At 35.4% G+C, this 25,835-nt stretch overlaps 1 protein-coding gene across 1 annotated transcript in view; it reads left to right on the plus strand.

Moving 5' to 3' along the window:
- Positions 1-25,835, plus strand: part of sorcs3a (sortilin related VPS10 domain containing receptor 3a) — a 282,904-nt gene that overhangs the window by 42,357 nt on the left and 214,712 nt on the right. The gene's annotated exons all lie outside the window — the stretch shown is intronic.

Consider the following 25,835-nt stretch of genomic DNA (forward strand, 5'->3'; position numbering starts at 1 on the left):
AGAACGTGCTATATATGGAGAATAATGCACAGCACTAATTTTTAAAAAAAATGGCGTTTATCGGTTTTTGCAAATGAACTCTTCAAATGTAAACATCCAAATAAATACTATACTCGCATGATCCGACGAATGCATGAAGTATGCATGACGAACATCTTGTAAAGATCCATTTGAGAGTTATATTAGCTGTGTGAACTTTGTAAATACACTGTATTATAGTCGAGAGCTCGGGAGGCAGGGAGCGTGCGATTTAAAGGGGCCACAGCCTGAATCGGTGCATAGTTAAAGATGCCCCAAAATAGGCAGTTAAAAAAATTTATTTAAAAAAAAAAAATCTGTGGGGTATTTTGAGCTGAAACTTCACAGACACATTCAGGGGACACCTTAGACTTATATTACATCTTGTAAAAACTGGTTCTAGGGCACCTTTAACATTGTTAAAAAATTAATAAGCATATTCCTAGCATTACGATGCTTTGAAAGATAATGTTATTTTTGTCCTGTATCGTTCTTCTCTCATCATCTCACTAACACATCAGTGGGCCCAATAATGAAGTAGTCTTGATTTCTTCTGCGGTGGAGGCATTTCACCATAGATAGGCACATTCGAGGATCAGTCAATCATTGGGCCTAGTATCAATAAAAGGTTTTATTGGACATTTTTTATAGTACGATGACCTCTTATATATATCAAAAGCTCAAGGAAAAGTTGATTTCTCAATTCATGACCCCTTTAATACTTTTAGGATGTTAAAGGTGCCCTAGAATTAAATATTGAATTTATATTGGCATAGTTGAATATCAAGAGTTCAGTACATGGAAAAGACATACACTGAGTTTCAAACTCCCATTGTTTCCTCCTCCTTATATAAATTTAATTTGTTTAAAAGACCTCAGAAGAACAGGCGAATCTCAACATAACACTGACTGTTGCGTAACAGTCGGGATCATTAATATGTACGCCCCCAAAATTTGCATATGCTAGCCCATGATCGAGGCATTACACAAGGGCAGAAAATCTGAGCAAGCAAGAACAATAGTGAAAAATGGCAGATGGAGCGATAACTGACATGATCCATGATATCATGATATTTTTAGTGATATTTGTGAATTGTCTAATTGGTATTTTGAGCTGAAACTTCATAGACACATTCAGGGGACACCTTAGACCAGGGATGGACAACTCCGGTCCTGGAGGGCCAGTGTCCTGCAGAGTTTATCTCCATCCCTGATAAAAACTAATTGCCTATAACTTTCTACTAATCCTAAAGACCTTGATTAGCTGGTTCAGGTGTGTTTGATTAGGGTTGGAGCTAAACTCTGCTGGACACTGGCCCTCCAGGACTAGAGTTGTCCATCCCTGCCTTAGACTTATATTACATCTTTTAAAAATAAGTTCTAGGGCACCTTTAAGGAAACTCTTCTAGAATAGAGGAGAAGGCAACCCAATATCATGAAAAAAAAAAAAAAAAAAAAAAAAACACTTAGAAAGATGTGATTTATACAGAAAAAAAGCTTTTTTTTTTTTTTTTATTCCCACCCCTAAACCCTCTGTGGGGCATAATCAGATTGTATGAAAATTAGATCATACAAATTCATAAGAATTAGCCTCCTATTTGTAATAAAATAGTTACAAATTACCATTAGAGTGTTTTGGAACAGGAGACTCAACTGGCAATTGATTTTTAATAGAGTTTGACATTAGCATGTTGCGTGAGACTACACAAGCTATACACACAAGCTCAGTGCATGAATTTGTCTTAGAAGATAAGATAAATGTTGATTATTAGCAATGAAGAATGTATAGTCAGCTAGTGACTGTCAAAATGTACTACAGTCAGATTCAGTTTAAATTGATTCTGATTGTGATTGATTGATTTGCTAATAATTCACATTTCAATTCCATCAACATTACCTTATCTGCCATCTTGGATTTATTGATGCACTGAGTTGCAGTTCATTCTACAATTGTCTTCTCTGTGAAGGATATGAAAGAGTCTTTTAAATCTTTGAACAGTTAAATTCCTTACTGCTTGGAACAGCCTTCACATTGGGAGGATGCCAATGATGCCTTAAAATGCTGCAGTTCACTAGATACATGTATCTGTAAGAGGTCTAGACTAGTGAATTTTGAAGAAGCCCAGATAATCCTCATGGTATTCTGAATTTGACTGGTTCTATCTGAAGTCACAGGTTTTCCTGTTGCTTCTACCTCTGAGAAGTAAATATTGAGAAACTGCACAAGCGCTAACTCCTCATGTGAAGACAAGGGGGCAAGGTGTCCAGTTGCGATTGATCATAGAGGGCAGACTGTGCGATGAAGTATTGAATGTAATATGTGACCTGGGGAGGCTGCAGGATTCTGATTTCATGGTACGCAAAGTCATTTTTGAGAATAACCTCAGAAACATCATATTTGTTTGTTTTCACAAAAGTATAAAGACTTTACATGGTTGTGACTTTACATGGTTGATGTTCTACATACAGATTTTGGAACCACAGTGTATGGCTATTGGAATCCCCATAAGTTAGGAAGATTGAATTGTAAAAGTGTATTCAAAAGATGTAATGAAATGCTAAACCAGAGATCAGCAGTTCTGCTACATGCTGATACCTCCTACAAGACCCCCAGAGCACTCCTTAGACTGTAAAATGCAACGTAAATAGATCTTCCCCAATTCCATCTCATAAAAAATAAATTTGCAACTATCATGCCATTCCTACATCAATTTCAATATGAATTAATAAATATATGGGGTAGAGAAAAGTCTTTATTTGTTCCAAACACAATTATTTAAATTATTATTTATTTATTTATTTATTTATTTATTTATTTATTTATTTATTTATTTTATTTTTTTTTTTTGCGGAGATTGAAGCAAATATGTGCTCTTTAATTCTGCCTGGTGAGCATCATCTCGTTCTTCATCTTCCTTGGCAGCTTTGTCTTCCTCCCAAGGCATGTCCAGGAGGCCTTCCAGTAGCCTTTGCACAGCAATATTATCCTGCATGACAGTCACAATTTACAGTTGCTTGGGCATGGCAAACTGCAATCCATCAGATGATTTATTAACGTTCCTCAAACAAAGCCTCCACCTTCCTCCGCTCCACGACAGTGTGACTGTTTTGCCCATCTGTAAGTCCTTTTAAAGGTGCTGTATGTATTTTTTTTTTCTGTACTAAAGCATAAAAATACCATAATGTGTTTGCAGATATTTAGGAAACATAAGTTCACATACTTGCTTCTCCAAAAAACAATGCTACAGCCAGTTATTATTAATGTGCATCCGATATTATGAATTTGGGCTGCAGTACCCATTTCAACCACAAGCTGTCAATATTACATACTGGACCTTTAAAGGATTAGTTCACTTTTAAATGAAAATTACCCCAAGCTTACTCAACCTCAAGCCATCCTAGGTGTATTTGACTTTCTTCTTTCTGATGAACACAATTGGAGATATATTAATAAATATCCCGACACATCCGAGCTTCCATCCACATCCATCCATCCATCATAAACATGTAATTAATAAAGGCCTTCTGAAGCGAAGCAATGCATTTGTGTAAAAAAAAAAAATCCATATTTTATGAAGTAAAATATGTAGCTTCCATCAGACCGCCTTCCGTATTCAACGTACGAAGAAAGTGTAAAACTCTTGCAGTTAAAAAAGCTTATGCTACGTCCTACGCCTTCCCTATTCAACTTACGGAAAAAGTGTAACTGATGCGACGCCAGTTTACACTTTCTTCTTAATTTGAATACGGAAGTCTGGTGGAAGCTAAATATTTTACTTCATAACTTGTTAAATATGGATATTTTTCTTACACAAACGCATCGCTTCACTTCAGAAGGCCTTTATTAACCTTCGGGAGCCGTGTGGAGTACATTTATGATGGATGTGGATAGAAGCACTTTCTTCAGCTCATATTCGAGTTGTGATCCCTGTTCACTGCCATTATAAAGCTCGGATGCATCAGGATATTTATTAATATAACTCTGATTGTGTTCATCAGAAGGAAGAAAGTCATGGCTTGAGGGTGAGTAAAGCTTGGGTTAATTTTCATTTGAAAGTGAACTAATCCTTTAAGGCTCTCTTAAACATCTGTTTCTGGTAAATAAAGTGTAAATATGGACTCAGGGTCATCATAGGTTTGAATTTGTAATTTAGCTTTTTTATATTATATTTTCAATTAGTCTTTTCCGTTCGGTGTAGTTTTTGATATAGCAAAGAGTTTTCTAAAAAGTTAAAATTAAAAAATAAATTTCACAGCATAGTCTATTATTTATTTTTGTTCATTTTTTTCCCCACAGTGCTTTTTTTTTATTTCTATTAACTCTTTCCCCTCCAGCATTTTTTTTAAAAGTTGCCAACCAGTACCTGCATTTTTTATCATTTTCACAAACTATTCATGAATATTTTGTTGTATGAATATTTGATCATAAAATATTTCAAAAGAAAGAACAGAGCCTCTTGAAAAAAACTTGAATGTGGGTAAGTTTCATAAAAAAAAGTTTTATTAAGACTTGTTTTAAAAAAAAAAATCTGCTAGTAAGACAAAATACACATATTTTAAAAATAGTTTTAATATCTTATGTGAAGTTGCTTCTCAAGTAAATGTGCAGTATCTTTCTTCAAGGAGTTTTAGATACTTTAAAAGGAAAATTAGACACAGTTACTCATTAAGAATTTTTTATTTTTTCTCCCTCAATAATCTCTATTACTAACAATGATTCTACAGATCTCTAGCAGTGTTGGCCAGCAATGAGATGATTTCTTCTGTGCCAGTGGACAATATGCTGGATTGAGAATCAGACATCTCCACTGTTAACTATAAGCCAGCTTGATTTACATATACAGGAAACTTGGACACAATCAGAACCAACCTGATCTCACAGGAAAATGTAACTTTGTTATGAGGCTGTGAAGCACACAAAAACGTACAAGTATTTTAATAAAAAGTAATCAACTTATTTCAGCTTGTTACTAAGGCAACATTTCTCATTTACTAAATTTAGTAGCAATTTAAAGTGAAAACAGAAAATCTTAACAGCATATGATACTAAAATAATACTGTCCTCTTGTTACTACTTAGAAAATAGAAACACACAACTTAGTCTGCACTGCTGCTAATGCAAACATTCTTTTGTTCATCATAAATGTGTATTATTATCAACAACCAATATTTGATGTACAGTAAACCTGAGAAATACGGGCACTAAACGTGTGCGGAAAATCAATGACTAGATTTCACGGAAAATGTCACATTGCCGTGAGCCTTTCTGAACTTTGTGTCCTCTAATTCTTTTGCACTTTTCAGCCCCCCCTTTTTTATTAAGTGACCTGCCCCCTGAACGGGGGCATTTCGGATTCTCTGTTTTCCCCCAGCCTTTAATTTCTTCACCAGTCTCGAGCAAAGTATATTATATCTGCCCGCAGCTGAACATCAATGTCTCCTCAATTTGTGCAAAACCTTTGATTATGTGTTTCGAGGGCATATTCTCTGTCTGCTTCTGCGTATGCATCCTTATTTCCAACAATTACTTCCTAGTGGCTGTTTTCATGAGGACCAAATACAGTAATAATGAACAAGGGAGGGAAACTCAGAAGATAATATTCCCCTTAACTCTCTTTCTTGTCTTTCTCTTATTAAAATGTGAATCAGGGCTGCAGGACATGCTGAATACAGGTTAAAATCACAGCAATCTCTCAAGTTTCATATCTTTTTCTTTGGCCCTTTTCATCTAGCTAGTGTCAGATCATAGTCGACTGCTAATGTCAAACTTTCATAGCCTTGTCTCTCTAAAGTCCAAATGCTAGAGGAGCAGAATCAGTGGTGGCATTTAAATAGGCTAAACCTAAATATTTAACAGAGCTGGAGCTTTGTTAGATCGTCTCTGACAAGACCCCTCATTAAATAACAAACTGAGGATTTGACTACGCCAAAGTAGGTCTTGTCTGATTCTGAATCTAAATTGTGCTGCTGGTTTCATTTAATGTGTTCCTTGAGACATTGTCCCTTGAAAAGAAAACCTGATTCTGAAGCACAATGTTGATAAAAGACCATTGTTAAATGTGATTTTGCTCTAAGGAAATTCTCCTGTGGGAACTATGTTCATGTGTTCCAAATTACAGTTTTCTTGCAACTGAAATGATTGTACTGGAATATTTAGACAACTTAAGCGGTTATTTTCAAACTTTCCTCTCTTAGATGACTTATTTCTGGATTGTTTAAAGCTATCCATATGCATTCGCTATTAGCAAACTTTTTCCTCTTCCAAAATGTCACTTAAGATGCAAGCTTGTACCTCAAGCCCTTAAAATCTGGCACCTATACATTGTCACAGAAAACGTTCAAAGACCCTTTTGCAAGGTGACTGCAGTCAAGAGAAACTGATGGGAAAGTCGTGTTCCAACATCACCTATCAAATATAGACGAAAAGTGAGAGACAAGTGGAGGAGCTGTTTTTGTGTTCCACCAATTCTCACACAAGGCTTCTGATGCACTCTGTCAAAAGTGTTGAGAGTTTCAGAGCTCTGTGCGCACAAATTTCTGAGCGCTGCTGCTTAATTGGCAGTTCGGATAAGGTCTACCCCACATAGCGGGGACAGCTCAACAGCTGGAGCTTTCAGAGGATAGAGAGGGATTTGGGCTTTTGTTTTATCTCTTTTCAGCAGCTTTAGTCCCGTGGGTCATTTTGAACTCTGCGATTGAGGGCAACTGATAGGCCATAATCAGTCAAAACTACTTTATAGAATGGATTTTTAATTTGTGATCGGATTGACTTTTTTAAAAGTCCTTGTAAAAAAAGATATGCACTGCACTTTCAGTGAGAAGGGTTCAAAACTAGAGTTCATATGCTTAATCTTAAAAAAAAAAAAATGTTTGTTTTAATGATTTTCAACTCTCTGTTTGGGTCTGGATACATTTTAAAACCCTGTTTCATGCATAATTATTGTTATTGTTATTATTATTATTATTATTATAAATCTGATATTAAATGCCATTAAATAATAAATTATTAAAATATTAAATCAAAGATTTTACCTATACACTTGTCTAAAGGGGCTAATTTGGGAGTTTGTTGGTATTAGAGGGAAATCATCATATTAGAATGATTTTTGAAGAATCATGTGACACTGAAGACTGGAGTGATGATACTGAAAATTCAGCTTTGACATCACAGGAATAAATTATATTTTAAAATATATTAAAATAGAAAGCAGTTCTTTTAAATTGTAATAATGTTTCACAGTTTTAGTGTTTTTACTGTATTTTTTATCAAATAAATGCAGCCTTGGTGGGCAGAAAAGACTAAAAAATCTTAATGATTTGAAACAAACTATTTGGAATATATTTTTATATTTTTGGAATATATTTTATGGTTTGGTATATATTTAAACATTTCTTAAAATGGTAACAAGGTCAAATAGTTTGGATACAATCACACTTTATCCATCCATCCATCCATCCATCCAATCATTCAGTCATCTATCTATCTATCTATCTATCTATCTATCTATCTATCTATCTATCTATCTATCTATCTATCTATCTATCTATCTATCCATCCATCCATCCATCCATCCATCCATCCATCCATCCATCCATCCATCCATCCATCCATCCATCCATCCATCCATCCATCCATCCATCCATCCATCCATCCATCCATCCATCCATCCATCCATCCATCCATCCATCCATCCATCCAATCTATCTAATCTATCTAATCTATCTAATCTATCTAATCTATCTATCTAATCTATCTAATCTATCTAATCAATCTATCTAATCAATCTATCTAATCAATCTATCTAATCAATCTATCTAATCAATCTAATCTATCTAATCTATCTAATCTATCTAATCTATCTAATCTATCTAATCTATCTAATCTATCTAATCTATCTAATCTATCTAATCTATCTATCTAATCTATCTATCCATCCATCCATCGTACCTACCTGTACCTATGCCTGCTTTCTTATTGTCTTCAACTATCACATTTGGCGTTATACTGTCTCTAACTCTTGTCTCCTGTATAGCTTTTGGCTTCATAAGCCATTCAGATCAACCTGTTTGTGGCTGAGTTGGTATTTTTAGCAACATGTCAACCCAATTCTTTAGGCCTCAACCTTCACCAGAGGAAGATGCTTAGAAAGCAAAAATCAACACTTTATTTTAACAGGTGTTGTGTGGGCTATAAAATAAATATAAGTATTAAAACGCATGAGTTCACTACAAGTCGTGTTAATGGTTAAAATTTCTTTGCTGTCACATCAGTGCATCTCAATTCTGCATCGGAAAATGTGTTAAAAATAGCTTATGTGACTTGTGATAATTTCTTATGAAGATCATATCTGTGTGCATTAAGTATTTTTAAATGTATGGACACCTCAGGATGTATAAAGCCGCCCTAAACCTGAGTTTCAGAACAGACTCTTTCATCCCTCTCAGCTATTACATGGATCATTTACCCCAAAACACGATACCATGTGCCATGCTTCACTTTACTGACACTTGCCCTTGGAGTGAACCTATAAAAAAATGTAAAACTTACCAATTCACTGCACAGGAAGCTTCAACAGTAGTGTGTGAGAGCAGGTGGAACCTTTTTTTTTTTTTTTTTTTTCTCTGATTAACCGTTGTAATGTATGTCTCAATCTAGCTTATAACTAAGTCAAGTTCCTGGGCAAATTTAAAGACACGGTATCACTTTTTCTTTTCTTTTTTTTTTTTTTTTTTGTGATTTGTTGGGAGTTAAAAGTGTTATTAGGGTATTTTGTTTCTATAATGAAGAAATTTTTAGTATTAGTATTTTAGTAATTTGGTTTATTTGATTTTTTTTATTTTTTATTTTTTTTATTATGAAACATTGTGCCATCATGTTTTTATTTTGTTTTCAAGTTTCTAGTGCAGACAGACTCTCCTCTTGAATTATATAGACTTTGACCTTAGAGCTTGTATTTCAGATATATTTTTTTTAAAATGGTATCCTCCTAGGGGTAGTGTTCTTTGTGTATCTGTATATGTGAGTGTGTTTGCATGACTGACACATTGAAGGACAAGACTTTATTCATTCAGGACTGTTTCTTGAGATACTTGCAGAGGGAGCGGTGACAAAGAGCAGTACAGAGATAGCGAGAGAGAGAGAGAGAGAAACCCAGTGTTCTGTTCAGGACAGAAACAGTGACAGAGGTAGAGACTGACAGAACACACTAGAGATTGTTTTGTGCCAAACAGACCCCAAAACAATTTAATTGCTAGGGCAGAAATACCACTGCAGCAATTTTTGCAACAATGTACTGTTGATAAAAAAATAATACAGTTTATTCACTATATTTTACATTTTTTTAAATAAAATATGACACAATCTCAGAGTTAAACTGTGTCAGAAAAAATATTCTTAACTAAGTCAGATAGCACTTAAGCAAAACATAGTCAGGTCAAAGTGTCTGAATAATTTTTGGATTCAAATTTTTATCATTTTTACTGGTAGTCCACTGTATGAAGAATTTTTGGGTATAATATGTCACAGTTTACTTTATTTTTCTATCCTCACTTACATAAATTAACTATAGTGTCCTGCACCCACTGGTAAAAAAAAATATATCAAAATATCAAAAATGTCTGAATAATTTTATTAAAAATTTTTAATTTTATAATACGCTATATATATATATATATATATATATATATATATATATATATATATATATATATATATATATATATATATATATATATATATATATATATATAAAATTTATAATATGTATATATTTATATGATATATATATATATATATATATATAATATAATATATATATATATATATAATATAATATATATATATATATATATATATATATATATATATATATATATATATATATATATATAAAATTGCAGACAGTATCATTTCAATTTAGCAAGTAATTGAGTCTTTTCGAATGGATAAGGACTGGTGATGTTGTCAATCATGCATAGTGCAGTCTGACTTGAATGACAGTTTATGTCCCATACAACCTGACAAGCAATACTTCTGTCAACAAAGGACAGAAAAAAATGCACAGTCTGCATCCAGCTTCAGTCTTGGCCTCAGATGGCACAGCCAACGAGTATCCACAGTACTTTGACTGACCATCTGATGTGTATTGCAAACAAAACTAGAAAGCACATGTGAAAATAGAAAACTGCAGCACAACTTTTGGGAGTTGGAGTCAGTCTTCCGAGACTAACACACACACACACACACACACACACACACACACACACACACACACACACACACACACACACACACACACACACACACACACACACACACACACACACACACACACACACACACACACACACACACACAACACATATTGATTTATATTACAAATGCTTGAGGAAGAACTTGAGGAAATTTGAGTTTGCAAGATTTGCAGGTTTATGGCTTTGGATCATTGAAAGAGATTCAGTTTTATAGAGGCTTTTATTAGCAGGTAGACTTGTTAGAGAGATGGGGGGTGGGTGTTTGTGATGTTGTCAGTACAATAATATTTGTTTTTCAGCTTGCTAAGCATCACTTGACAGTATATGCCCTTTTCAAATCACCTGGGATTCATTTTTTGCTTTTATAAACCCATTCAGCATCTCTTTATCTTCAACTGCCCACAACCATAATTGTAAAAACACAATAAAGACATATACAAACAGGAAGATTTGAACTCAGAATGAACAACTACTCATGGTGCCTTTCCACATGGCTTACAACCTGTGTAGAGCAATCTAGTCGGCACTGTGACAAATTATGCTAATTATCATGCCACTTCAACCCAATGCATCAAGACAGTTGATTAGCGGTGAGTGAACTTTATGTTCCCTTTCCGCTTGCAATAATGCGCCAATCGAGCCGGGTGCCGCAGTGAATCCACTGCATGTCCCTGTGATCATTAGGGGCTAGCATTTCATGCTAATTGAGTTTATTCAAACCGTCTTCCTTATCAAATATGTATTCACTGAAAATTAGAACACAAGGTGCATTGACGCAATGATAGTGAAGGCTATTATTAATACGTTTATGTATGCATGCATACGTATTTGCCATTAATATTAGAGCAATAAAGAGGAGTAGTTCATTTTCAGTGTTGCTACTATTGTATGTATCAAGCCAGATTTGGTTAGCATTACACATGCAAAGTCATATTCTCAGTTCCATTTTCTCCTCTTCTTCATAACTTTAATGAGGAACCCTGTGAAAATTAATGGTTGTGAGTGCCAGTTGGGGTAGATAAGAGTTGTGTCAGCTGACAAGGCGGTTTTCACCACTAGCACCAACCAGCATTACTTCTCTGAAAACTCATTAGTTTCTACACATTTTCCAAGGGTCCAAAATTGTGAAAGTAATTTAAAAAAGTGACTTTTAAAGATTTTGTTTACTTTGTTGAAAAAGACCAGGGCCCTCATTTATAAAGACATGCGTATAATGATCCTAAATGTAAACATGCATCAGTTTACAAAATGTTCATGAACAATTTAAAAATGTGTGATAGGTTTCTGTACAACATGTGTGTAGGCATATACACCAATCAGGCATAACATTATGACCACCTTCCCATTGTGTTGGTCCCCCTTTTACTGCCAAACCATCCCTGACCCGTCGAGGCATGGACTCCACTAGAGCCCTGAAGGTGTGCTGTGGTATCTGACACCAAGATGTTAGCAGCAGATCCTAGGGTTAGTTCACCAAAAAATGAAAATTCTGTCATTAATTACTCACCCTCATGCTGTTCCACACCCGTAAGACCTTCGTTAATCTTCGGAACACAAATTAAGATATTTTAGTTGAAATCCGATGGCTCAGTGAGGCCTTCATAGGGAGCAATGACACTTCCTCTCTCAAGATCCATAAAGGTACTAAAAACATATTTAAATCGGTTCATGTGAGTACAGTGGTTCAATATTAATATTATAAAGCGACAAGAATATTTTTGGTGCGCCAAAAAAAACAAAATAACGACTTATTTAGTGATGGCCGATTTCAAAACACTGCTTCAGGCAGTGGACAGGGGTCAGCATGGGCACCCTGACTGGTCTGCGGCTATGCAGCTCCATACGCAACAAACTGTGATGCACTGTGCATTCTGACACCTTTCTATCAGAACCAGCATTACCTTCTTCAGCAATTTGAGCTACAGTAGCTCTTCTGTTGGATCGGACCACACGGGCCAGCCTTCGCTCCCCACGTGCATCAATGAGCCTTGAACCCTGTCGCCGGTTCACCATTGTTCCTTCCTTAGACCACTTTTGATAGATGCTGTCCACTGCAGACTGGGAACATCCCACAAGAGCTGCAGTTTTGGAGATGCTCTGACCCAGTCATCTAGCCAACACAATTTGGCCCCACTCGCTCAAATCCTTACGCTTGCCCATTTTTCCTGCTTCTAACACATCAACTTTGAGGACAAAATGTTCACTTGCTGCCTAATACACCCCACCCTCTAACAGGTGTCGTGATGAAGAGATAATCAGTGTTATTCACTTGACCTGTCAGTGGTCATAATGTTATGTCTGATTGGTGTATATTATTATTATTTTCAGGAAATCATTAACATTAAGTCATTTCATGATGTAATTAACACAAAGCTCATTTATAGTAATATATTTTGTGATTGCCTCTTTATCTTTTCATTTTCATACTGTAAATTATGTTGAATTAATTGAATTACTGGTATATGAGCAGCAGGAAGTTTGTGCACATGCTCTTTAGTTGATGGACGCATAGGAACATTTTCATGTCAGCTTCTGCCTTTATTAATCCAGATTTATTCCTCTTTTTGACTTTTTGATAAAAATCGAATCCTAAAACCTAAAGATTGTACATTGTTTTATGAATAGCTATGCTTCCATCCAAAGTTGCAAATTTAACTTGTGCGCAAAATTGGAATATTGCATAGAATATTTGCGAATAAAGCACCATCCATCCCATGTGTTCAATAGAACAAAATCGTCACTTCCTGGAAAATGGCCGCAAAATATCTAATAATAATAATAATGGAAGTAGCTGCAATCTGGAAAACCACTGTGGCTCTTTTTTCCTACATCATAAATCACTTGTGTCTCAGAGCACGCAGACGAAAGGCAATAAATACTGTCATGCATGTCTGGTGTTTGGGAACACAATCATGTGTTAAACCAAATCATTTTGATGACAGACTTTGGCTCAGGCATTTCAGAATGATCAAACCAACCTTTGAGATGCTGTGCGATGAAATTGGTCCACTGGTTAATCCAGTTATCCAATCACATCCACTGCTGAGGCAAAGTCACACAAGTTTTTTTGTTGGGCATCGAGTTATTTATTAGGAAAAGGGGTTTCCATTGTAGTTCAAATGCATGTCTTCTTATCGGATAAAAAAAAAAAAGTATCCACCTCAGTTGAGCACAGAAATTTATGATTACACATTTTTAGAATATACGTTTTTTTTTTTAGATATCCAAAATGTGCATAAAAATAGGTGGATGGAAACTAATGAGTCCTTGGCACCCAACCAGCACTACGCTGCAAAAGCCAATCTACGCCTGCACAGACATTTATGTTGCTGTTTTTTTCAATGCTTTGAACGCTTTTAAATGCATGAAAATACAGGTGCTGGTCATATAATTAGAATATCATCAAAAAGGTGATTTATTTCACTAATTCCATTCAAAAAGTGAAACTTGTATATTATATTCATTCATTACACACAGACTGATATATTTCAAATGTTTATTTCTTTTAATTTTGATGATTAAAATCCCAAATTCAGTATCTCAGAAAATTAGAATATTGTGAAAAGTTTCAATATTGAAGATACCTGGTGCCACACTCTAATCAGCTAATTAACTCAAAACACTTGCAAAGGCCTTTCTCAGACTAGTTCTGTAGGCTACACAATCATGGGGAAGACTGCTGGCTTGACAGTTGTCCAAAAGACGACCATTGACACCTTGCACAAGGAGGGCAAGACACAAAAGGTCATTGCAAAAGAGGCTGGCTGTGTCTCTGTCCAAGCACATTAATAGAGAGGTGAAGGGAAGGAAAATATGTGGTAGAAAAAAAGTGTACAAGCAATAGGGGAGATGGGGGAGATTCACAAAGAGTGGACTGCAGCTGGAGTCAGTGCTTCAAGAACCACTACGCACAGACGTATGCAAGATATGGGTTTCAGCTGTCGCATTCCTTGTGTCAAGCCACTCTTGAACAACAGACAGTGTCAGAAGCATCTGCAAAAAGGACTGGACTGCTGCTGAGTGGTCCAAAGTTATGTTCTCTGATGAAAGTAAATTTTGCATTTCCTTTGGAAATCAGGGTCCCAGAGTCTTGAGGAAGAGAGGAGTGGCACACAATCCACGTTGCTTGAGGTCCAGTGTAAAGTTTCCACAGTCAGTGATGGTTTGGGGTGCCATGTCATCTGCTGGTGTTGGTCCACTGTGTTTTCTGAGGTCCAAGGTCAACGCAGCCGTATACCAGGAAGTGTTAGAGCACTTCATGCTTCCTGCTGCTGACCAAATTTATGGAGATGCAGATTTCATTTTCCAACAGAACTTGGCACCTGCACACAGTGCCAAAGCTAGCAGTACCTGGTTTAAGGACCATGGTATCCCTGTTCTTAATTGGCCAGCAAACTCGCCTGACCTTAACCCCATAGAAAATCTATGGGGCATTGTGAAGAGGAAGATGCGATATGCCAGACCCAACAATGCAGAAGAGCTGAAGGCGACTATCAGAGCAACCTGGGCTCTCATAACACCTGAGCAGTGCCACAGACTGATCGACTCCATGCCACGCCTCATTGCTGCAGTAATTCAAGCAAAAGGAGCCTCGACTAAGTATTGAGTGCTGTACATGCTCATACTTTTCATGTTCATAGTTTTCAGTTGGCCAAGATTTCTAAAAATCCTTTCTCTGATTGGTCTTAAGTAATATTCACATTTTCTGAGATACTGAATTTGGGATTTTCCTTAGTTGTCAGCTGTAATCGTTGAACTTAAAAGAAATAAACATTTGAAATATATCAGTCTGTGTGTAATGAATGAATATAATATACATATAAGAATATAATATCTTATGTGTTAGCCTATTTGTTGTATGGGTTGTTGTGGTATGTTTTTATACACCATCTTTCTCAGCATTAGGGATATATACCATTCTTTGAGACCACAATATTCATGGCCCATTTGTTTGTAAGCACATCAATTTCTAAAGGCATCTGTGTTTCGTTTTAGTGGAAAACTCCCTGAGCGCTCTCTAATGAGGCTAGGATAATAAAAATGTTCCTGTAACATTTCCTTTTTTTTTTTTAAGTGGCCAGAATATTTCCCTTTCAAAATATTCTCAGTATTGCTTAGAATTTATCGCTAGTGTTGTGGTTCATTGCCCTGTAGAAATGCTGTTTAATGTTTTGTTGAAAAGATTTGACAAGTTTTGTTTTGCGGTCAAACATCAGACAAAGTTAAAAAGTACATTGTTAAATAGTAAGATGCTTGAATAAAACTCAATCTACACTAAATGACATCTTTTTTTAAAAGATTTATTTTTTGCCATTTTTGCCTTTATAATGATAGAACAGTAAACAGATAGGAAGCGAAGTGGGAGAGAGAGAGAGGGGGACGGGATCGGGAAAGGTTTGCGAGCCGGGACTCGATCTGGGGTCACCCGAAACGCAACAATGTTATATGTTGGCGTGCTGCCCACAAGGCTATCAGCATGAACATTAAATGACAATTCTGAGTGATACACTTTTCCTCTGGGTAGAATAAGGCAGAGAAAATCATTTTTGCATTTTTGATGAATGGGAAGGAAAACATTTAATTAACATCTTTAGGAGAATTTGAAATACTGTTATTTTGGGGATTGAGAAATGAGAATGCAATAAGACCATTAGCACCATGGTTTAGGAATGGTTAGTTTGTAATGATATGGATATAAAATACCAAAAGCTTATCAGAAATTACCCTGGATTGCAGTTGATGGTTTCCGTTTATGTTGGCATACAGTGAATAGGTGGCATCAGTTTTGATGAAAAATACTTTACATTTTTATATCACAGTAGGCTATTATTGTTGCATGCAGCATACAACACATAAACCATCTTTGAAGTGATTTACATTTTTTGCTGGTGTTATATTTAATTTTAACAAGCCCTTGCATGAACCATTTGGAATATAACAATTATGCATCATGTAGCAAGAACTTATTTCCATAGAAAACACTGCTTATGGACTCCTTATCTACTTTGTGCAAGCAGGACCTGATGTGCATTTAGGCATGAAAAGGCACTAGGTCTCGTAGCTCTGTGTAAAGTGTTTTTTTCAAGTAATGGATTCATTACTGTTCTCTTCAGATCCAAGCCCGAGGCCATGTTTAGTCACTTCATTAAAATGGGATACAAATGGATGCCTCTATAATTTCTGAGTCTGAGAACATGGTACCCACACAACCTTAAGCGTTCATATTTTATACCTTACAGTAAATGCCTAATGTATATACTACTACTAATAATAATGTGTGGAGGAAAGGGGGATATTAAGATGGGTGCATCAAATTTGATTGGCCAACTCAAAATTTTAAACTTTGATTTAGTCAAAGGCAAGACCTTCAATAAAACTATATATATGATCTGCTTTTTTTAGCAGGAAGCAGTTTTGAGAAATTAGTTAAATAGCTGTATTTATCGATACAATAAAAGTAAATGGGGTCCAAAGCAATATCGAACCACACTGACTTTCATAGTACGGACACAAAAAAAAAAAAAATCCTTAACAAAATTACATTTTTTCATAATGCTTTAGAACAACATGAGGGTGAGTAAATTATGACAGAATTGAGGTTGAATAGGGGTTTTCATTTCATTAGTGAGTTGTATTAAGTGGCAATCAGGCGTTGAAAATTGTTGATTTTACTGAGTGGTCATTGCGGTTGTTATTAGTGGTGGAAAGTGACGGCAGCAATCAATGCTCCTAGACATCTGATCTGGGTCAATCCAGGCAAAAAAGTTCAGATACACCAGCAGAAATCACAAAATTTCCCCTTTTTTTTTTTTTTTTTTTAAATAAATCATAGCATGTGGAAAGAAATGTTGATGTTCAGAAATAATTTTTTATTCACTAATCACTTAATTCTTTAATTTGGAGACCCAAGGTTGAGTGACATTCTCAAACATTGGTTTGGCCTCCCACCGTCTGTCCCCAAATCCAGTTACTTTACCTTTGAAGAAATGCATGGTGTAATGCTGTCACTTCCATCTGCTCTGGGCTGCAGTTTCCATTGCTTTCCCTCCTCATATTCCTGGCATGGATTGGAGGAAGCTGGTTACAGAAAGCCAGCTTGGAGTTCTAAATCCAAAGCATCGCAGTTTGCATATGAACAGTTTTACAGATTTTCTCCCAGGGAGATTGACTCAAAGACTATAGGACAGACGTTTGGCATTATCTTGAATGCACGGCTAGACATGCAATAGCCTCTAATTCTGTTGATCTTGTTAAGTTTCTGAAAGCATAAATGTAGCTTACATTTTAATGCATATAAAGCTTGTTGCTTTATGCTAGAAATCAAATCAAAGCACATTAAGATTGCATGTTTAATGCTTTTTTTTAGGGTTTAGAGAGCAATTTATGCTTCATGTGGTTTAAAAAAAAGATTTACTATTATTTAACCAACTTCCTATGGACTACAGTAGTCCCACAAATTATGTGCACACTTAAGTCAAACGTTTACTTTTTGGCTGGTTGAAAGTCATCATAAAATTGGCTGAGAAAAGTTATTCCTGAGAGAACGTCTACCATCATTCATTGTTAATTATTAGTTATATACACAGGAATACACACAATTCAAATCAATGTTGGTTGATGAGATGAAAAAAAATAAAAAATGTTGGACACTCCAACATCAGGTTCAGAATGTGTGGAAGAAAAAAGGCTAGAAACTGTTAATTCAGCATACTGAGACTCAGAGGAAGGACTATGTCTAATTGACAGCCTGTAGTTAGGACCATCTGTGGTTTGCCTGTGGTAAGTAAAGGTCATTTGGGTAGGTGGAGGAGAGAGAAATGTGGAGATGTACCATTGAGTGGGTGTATTGACTGAAAGATATAGGGCCCCGAACATAGCCCTGAGGTACACCAGCACTGAGAGGTTAATGAGGATGGAAAACCTGCTCCGTGAGCCACAGTGAAATTCATCAATGGAAGAATAAATGTAGGGTTGGGGGTGGGATAGAGGTGGGCTGTGAGGGGATGATGGGAGCTGTGGACGTGCACACTAGAGAGTTTTACATAGTTGTTGCTTTCCTTCTAACAGTGTTTACATTTTCTGAATCTTCAATTTTAACATTAATTATGGCTGCAAGTCTTTTCAGTCTATGAGGGGAGGGGAGGGGGGAGGGGGAATAATATTCACCATAAAGGTATTAGAAATAATTATGAGAATATTACAAGCTCTTTTACAGCATATGGTCAGGTGTCGTCTTTATCATATCTCTCTCAAAGGATGTGCTTGCCAGAAGATGTGAAAATTATATGGTAATTCATAGCTTTTACTGTTTAACAGTTAACCAGTTAAGAGGTTTTTAATGTAGTATTTTTCTCAAAAAATTACAAATATTTTTTACAGTACAGAAACAAGATAAATTTACTTAAAAAGCAACACTGCATAATATATTAAGACTGGTTTTCTTAGATTATATCTAAGCACATTTTGTTTTCTTTTTCAGATTTATTCATTTATACTAAAAAAAGTGACAAAATATGCCATTACACAATGACAAAATACACTCTTGTTTTATGATACTTTCTCTGAAAACAAGTGTTAATATTATATGCAGTGCTGCTTCTTAAGTAACATTTTGTTCATGTCAATGACAGTTGCTCGTCAGGTGAGGCTGCTTACGGGGCTGTATATGCCACCTGAGTAACTGCCATTGAGATGAATGGAATGGTAACAATGCAATGCAAACCAGAAGACAAATTAGACAAGGAATCATGGCCAAGAACATCCTGCACCTTAGAAAAACCAAATATCAGAGACATGATCCACACATATAAAAAAAACTGTGCAGATAGCACATAGATGTCATTGTTTATGGTTTCCAAAAACTAGGCCTAGTTGTTAATGAATGCCTGAAGTATGATAAAAAAGGACCAGTTTTGCCAAAGGAAAGATTCAACCTTTGTTTTCAGTGTGTCTGCAGTAGTATTCAGTTGTTTGTTATTTCAGAGTGTCTTGTTTTGAGTGCAGACGTCTGGAAGGAAGGTTTTCATGCCCTCTAAAAAGACAGTATAAGAAGCTATCTGATACAATATTTTTCTTCTTCCTGTTTTCCAGTAGATGACAAAGGCATGTGACACATCCCTGTCTTAATGAAACATCCTTGTTTTAATGAGCTGCATAAGAACATTTTGTCCTTCATTTGACTTTATGAGTGGTAAACTAAATTCCTCTCACACTAATGCTTTATATCAATGGTTCTCAACTGGTGGGTTACAATGCAAAAATGGGTCATAGGTCTGTTTTAATAGGGCTGCGGACAGCACAGAGAAACAAGGCCAAATGCAAATTTTAAAACGCACTGTCTATATTGTAGTGTTCATAGAGTAATTTTAATTTTTAAAGGGAGGAGTAAACACTATTTTGTTGATGATGTCAAAGGCGCTATGTCCATGCACTTTTGATATTTTGGTATTTCATCCATCACATGATAGAACCGAACTAAATTAGGCCGATGATGACATGGACATGCTGCTTAATGGCTTTTCATCCTTTAGCACCATGAACTAAATTACTCAAAGACTACATGAAATACAGTTTCACTTGCAGTGAAGTGTGTTTGGACAAGATTTGTGCTGATATTTCTGAAATTATATGTATATATATGTAACGATACCAGACGAGGAATATCTAGTGAAACGATTGGTCATTTTCGAAAAAAAAAAAAAAATTACATTTATATGCTTTATATAAATGTTAAATGCTTTATACATTGTAAAAAAAATCCCAGTAAAATTTACGGTAAAAAAACAGCAGCTGTGGTTGCCAGAACTTTACTGTAAAAAATACAGTAGCAACGTAAAAAAAAATCTGTTGAATTTACGGTAAAATACCGTATTTCATTAACTGATATAATGTTAATTTACCAACCTAATGAAGTACTAATATCTGTTTTGTACCTTTATAATACACTGACAGTCACCAAACAAAGTTCATCACAAGCAGATTCTCCACAAGCTGAGAAGGACAACACTAATATATAGAAGGAGCACACAGTGTCATTCACACACACACTTAACACCATCATGGTAACATGCATGACATTTAAAAAATGCAATAAACATTAATTTAACAACATTAGACGTAACATAAAACCCTAATGTACATAACTGATTAGAAAAAAATGAGAAAAACTAAGAAGAAACAGAGTTATTTCAATGAAAATATATCAAATGTGAAGTGTCACGCAGGGAATTGTGGGAATGTCAATTTACGCTTTTTCACTGTAAATTTTACAATGAATTGTTATTTTTCACTTCCAAAAACTGTGACTTTAACGGTATTTTACCGTAAAATTACATTAAATGTACCGTTAGATCTATTACAGTTATTCACCGTATATAGTACGGAAACTTTCTGTAAACCAATTGACAGTTTTTCACCGCAGCATTTTAACAGTCTTTTACTGTTAAAATCACGGTAATTTTTACAGTGTGTAAGTGCTTCCACCAAAACCACATTTCCCTATTCTCCAAAAAGTTTATGTTGTATCTCCTATGCCTTCCCTGTTCTACTTACGGAACGAACGCAGCGCCAGTTACATAATCCTGGAATGTTTTCATCAAAAACCTTAACACAAGCTGATGATAATTACAGCATTAACTACTTAGCACAAGCTGATTGTCACTCTGCAGCTAATGAGCTTGTTGCTCACACATTTAAATGGCTGGTTACATTAACTATGGCAGTTTGCAGCGCACTTCAGAGTTCCTCTAAATCCCTCCACCTTCCCCAGCACCACCTGTATGATCTGCTGTGGGTTATTGATATATGCTATTTGTGCGGCAGCACTATGTCTTATTCGCAGCAGTGCATCAACGAATGTCAAAAGCGTCTGCCAAATGAATAAACGTATTGGCAGTAGCAAGTTCCTGTAATTGCTCTGCAGCATATATAGTGCACTGAATTATTGGCTCAAAGTATCTAAATTCAAGTGACATTCAGGTGACATTCAAGTGATAGACTCAAAGTATAAAGAAGCAAAGCCAGTTGAGAACCACTGATTTACATACTATTATCTATTGAATTAAGGTAAACAAAACACCGAAAGGAATAAAATATGTGGGAGAAATGTATTCTAGCTGTGAGTTTTATCAGGTTCTACGATTAATTCCATCTTTTAGTTTGTACAAGTAAGGACATCGTCAATGCCAAAGTCAACACTGTTCATAAATTAGGTGATCAGAGATATGCAATTACATTTTCTGGAAGAAACAAAAGCCTGTTTGCAACACAAAAGATCTCTGTTTGAAGAAGACAAAAAAACAATTATGGATTAACTGCAGCGTAACTAATCCCATTTAGCTCCCGGGACTAGTGCGCGAAGAGCATCGCAGCCGACTTTGGTGTGTTTCAATAGAGGTGAAACGATGCTTGTCTGCATGTGTGCCGTATCCCCCAGATGGGACTTTGAATTAAGTGGCATTTTAAATTTTGTCCTACATGCTCCCAGTAATCTTTCTAGGCTACGGTGCAGATACGGAACACGGGCCTTCTGAAATATCACAGCAGTGCAAACAAATATGCTCTTTGTGTATCTGTTCATAATTAAATGGCCTGAACTCGCTGACATTTACAGTGTTGATGAAAAAAAAACTATTTATCAGTGATACCTTCCTTTGTTGTAATTGTCATTCAGTTACATTGAATTTGAGGTAAATTAACAGAGAAATTTAGATTTTCTAAGAAGTTCAGTAGCCCAGAGGCTAATTGTGAAAGAATAAAAGATAAATATATCCATCCATCCATCCATTGCCTTATTGTGTAATATTTTTCAGTGCATGTTATTATTTATATTTAGAATAATTTCTCTTCTGTTTATGTAATCACGGTCAGAAGAGATTGTAGGGTTTGTAGATATTTGAGGCTTAGCATAGTCCTCTGTGAAAATAAAAGGGCATCATTTGATTAAATATGCTTTATGATGCACTTGATAATAAATGTTGCAGTCTTACATCTTTGTGGGATCACTTTTGGTAAGCAAATCATTAAATGATACTGGAATTAAATTAAGAAAAGGCCAAATTAACCTTATTCTCATCCTCACTCATGCCAGTGGGTTTTTTTGTTTGTTTGTTTTTTTTTTTAAACCGCATACGCTTTAAAAAAAACAAAAAAAAAACCACACATTGAAAAGTAGTTTCTTTCAGCTTGCTGTACTCCATTGTTCGCTAATAACAGTTTTTTTGTCTTTGGCTTGCTGGTTGTTTAAAAGTGTGTTTAGAAGTTAGAAGGCTGTTAAAATGCATTCTTGCATGTGAAGGGAAAAAAAAACAAAAACAAATAATGTAATGCTGGCATTGTGTTTTAAGAAAATAGTTAATAGTCATGAACCACCTAATCCCCAGAAGCCCATTCTTGTTGCCGCCCATAACCGGCATTAAAGGATTATTTAAACGTGAACTCATAAAATAATATTACCCTTTAATATCATAGCCTTCTCCTCAAATCTAATCCAATCCCAGTGGATGAAATCAAGTCCTGGCCTACATTATTTCCCTCTGAATATTCTTTCACTTGGAAATACATGAAGTTTAGTTTGTTGTGAATGCCATTTCATAGTGTCTTTCATTTACAGATTTTGTTGTTGGACTTTTAGATATCAACATATCAATGAAAATAACTCAGATGGCCATCAACCTCCACTTTAAACATTAACATATGCTGACGGACAAGCTGTCGCTCAGTGGAGAGTCTCTTGGTAGAAGAAAACATATGGCTATTTATCGTGCCCAACTAACTTTGCAGCATTTTTAGCCATGTGAATTTATTATGGCCCTTCGCAGATTTCTTTGTATTCATGCTACAAAGACATCCTTAGCAATTTTCACAAATAAAGACACTGTAAGGCAATATAAAAACAGTCATTTTGAAAAAGCGCCTCAGGTGATTATTGGATTTGCTAAATAAATTGTTTTTGGGAGGAAGAGTGAAAAAGCCATCTCAATTTGTTGGAGCAGAATGCTGTTTTCACTGCGTTGCCAGCTAGGAATATGTGCAATGAAGACAAATGCAGATTTGTACTCATTTACTTGTCTGCGCCATATGGTGTACCTAACACAGGTGAGAAGAAAGCCAGAAAAGCCAACCGTGGATGATGGATTGGGTTAGGTTACATAAAGCGAGAGAGCAAATAAGGCGCAAACAAACAAGATAAACATGGAGAAATAGATTTATTTTTTTATGATATATGCAGAGACTTATCAGAGAAGAGGGTTTTGCAAACACCAAGGTCAGGGTTTCAGCTGAGGTACCTTTGAATTATCTTTCAGAGTTAGCAACCAGAGTTCTTGTACCTGCAGGCTGGATTTCTTGGCTGGCCAAAAGGTCAGAGTACAAGGTCCTGGCCTTGGTTTTGATTTCCTTGCCCATCTCAGTAAACTGAACTCCAATGAATGGCACGTGCATGGAGGAAGATTTTCCGAACATCCCTGCAGTGATCTGATGGCAATAATCCAATGGGATAGAATTGTGCCAACGACCAGTGGGCTTATGTTTCCATGAGCGGAAATTTAATTGCAGAGTATTGGGGGTTTATGAAGATTAGAAAACTAGAAATAAATAGAAAAATGATGTAGTATCAATTGTATAAGGGAATATAGGCATTTTTAAACAGTTTTTGTTTTTGTGAAAGAACAAAATCAACAACACAAGCTGGTGAAATTTCACACTTCAATGCTAATTATATTTTAATGTCACCTTACCATATCAATAAATACATAATAACCATTTCTACTGAACTGAAGACATCAAGACATGAGATTGAATTGATGTAACACTGATTACATAATTGCATGTTAGTTTGTAGATATCCAAGTTTCTGTATGTGTGTTTGGAATAGCTCAAACATTCCACCTTCTAGAAAATTACGGCATTAATAAAACATTAAGGAGATCTGCTGGAGTGCTGATGAGATGGTGTTGTTAATGAGAATCATTTCATAAAGCCACAGATGCCATGCATTCCAATATCTTTCTAGATTTCTGTTAATAAAAGATTACCCTAGTAAATGGCATCTGGGAGCAATTGTGTCCCATCAGTTGTGTCTTGCTTTAAACATCTTAGTTCTTGTTTTATATGTGATATTAGAAGGAATGTGTAAAGAAAATGTCAATGGAGAAACTTTAGGGAAGAAAAGGAAAAATATTGGTGTGAGAATCTCCATGTTCTCTGGGGCTGGTCATGGATATTTTTTTTTTTTTTAAGAAATTTAAGAAATGTTCTCATTGATCAATTGTCTTTATCTAATAAATAGCAAACAATGTTAACATATTTTGAACATTTGCAATTTTTTTATTGTTATTTCTTTTTCATTCATTTGAAGACTAAATAAAAAAACAAACAAACATCAAAAACAACTATTAGTTCACTACTTTAAGTTTGTTTGTTTGTTTGTTTATTAAGTTTTTACACCATGTTAGCATCATGGCTATTTACATGGCAAAAAAGGTCAATATCATCCATAAAATGTACATTATATAAAGCATTTCAACTTAACATCAGATAGAAGATCTAAAATACATTCAGGTGGTACATTTTCAAATATTCCATGCAAGCATGTTTCTGAATATAAGCGTTTTCTAGCAGTATCAATTCAACAGAATATGCTTAATAGTCAAAGGAACATTACATGAAAGACATAAAGGAGGAACTTCTCCAATTAATAAAAACCCATGGGTAAGTCTTGAGTGCCCCAGTCTACACCTAGTGAAGACAACTTGATCATGTCTTGATTTGAAATTATAAAAAGGTACTTCTTTTTATACTAGGGTTTATTTCATACAGCTTATTATTTATTTATTATTTATTTATTATTTATTATTTCTTACCATTCTTTCTCACTACTTTAAGTAGGGAATATAAGTGTTGCTTCAAATCCTGACCCAACTGTGACATAGGAATTTTGTTTTGCCTTGTTTTGCTTTTGTTTGCTTTTGTTTTTCTGCTTTTTGTTTTGCTTCTGTTTTGTTTTTTGTTTTTCACTTTGTTTTGTTTTCTGTTTTTCCTCCTCGGAGTTCAAACATTCTGAATCCACTAGGCTCAAAAGTGAAAATATGCCGATGATTCTGAATCGCATAACTTTTTGAAGTTTTTGACTGAACGCTCTGACTAAACTGACACTTGCAACCTCTTCATATGATCTTAAAGATGTGCAGTTGACTTCCAGTATAGTCTTAGTTTTAATATTGTTTCTGTATAATCTGTTTACTATAACAATTTAATAGGGATGCTCCGATCAGGATTTTGGCAGCCGATACCGAGTACCGATTTCTTGTCATGGTGATCAGCCGATACCGAGTACCGATTTCAATGCTTCACTGATTTGTAAGCTCTTTGATCACCTTTTCTCCAGATAAAAAAATACTATAGATGTTGCCTTTATTTGATTTTTGTTCCATTTTTATGGTAATGTATGTAATGCAACTATAGTTTTAACAATGCACTAAATCACAACAATTATTCATTATACAGTGAATATTTTAATATGCCTTTAAAATGGTGTTCCTGCACAGAAAAAAACAAACAAACAA

Source organism: Chanodichthys erythropterus, chromosome 12, assembly GCF_024489055.1.
Source record: "Chanodichthys erythropterus isolate Z2021 chromosome 12, ASM2448905v1, whole genome shotgun sequence".
Taxonomy (NCBI): Eukaryota; Metazoa; Chordata; class Actinopteri; order Cypriniformes; family Xenocyprididae; genus Chanodichthys; species Chanodichthys erythropterus.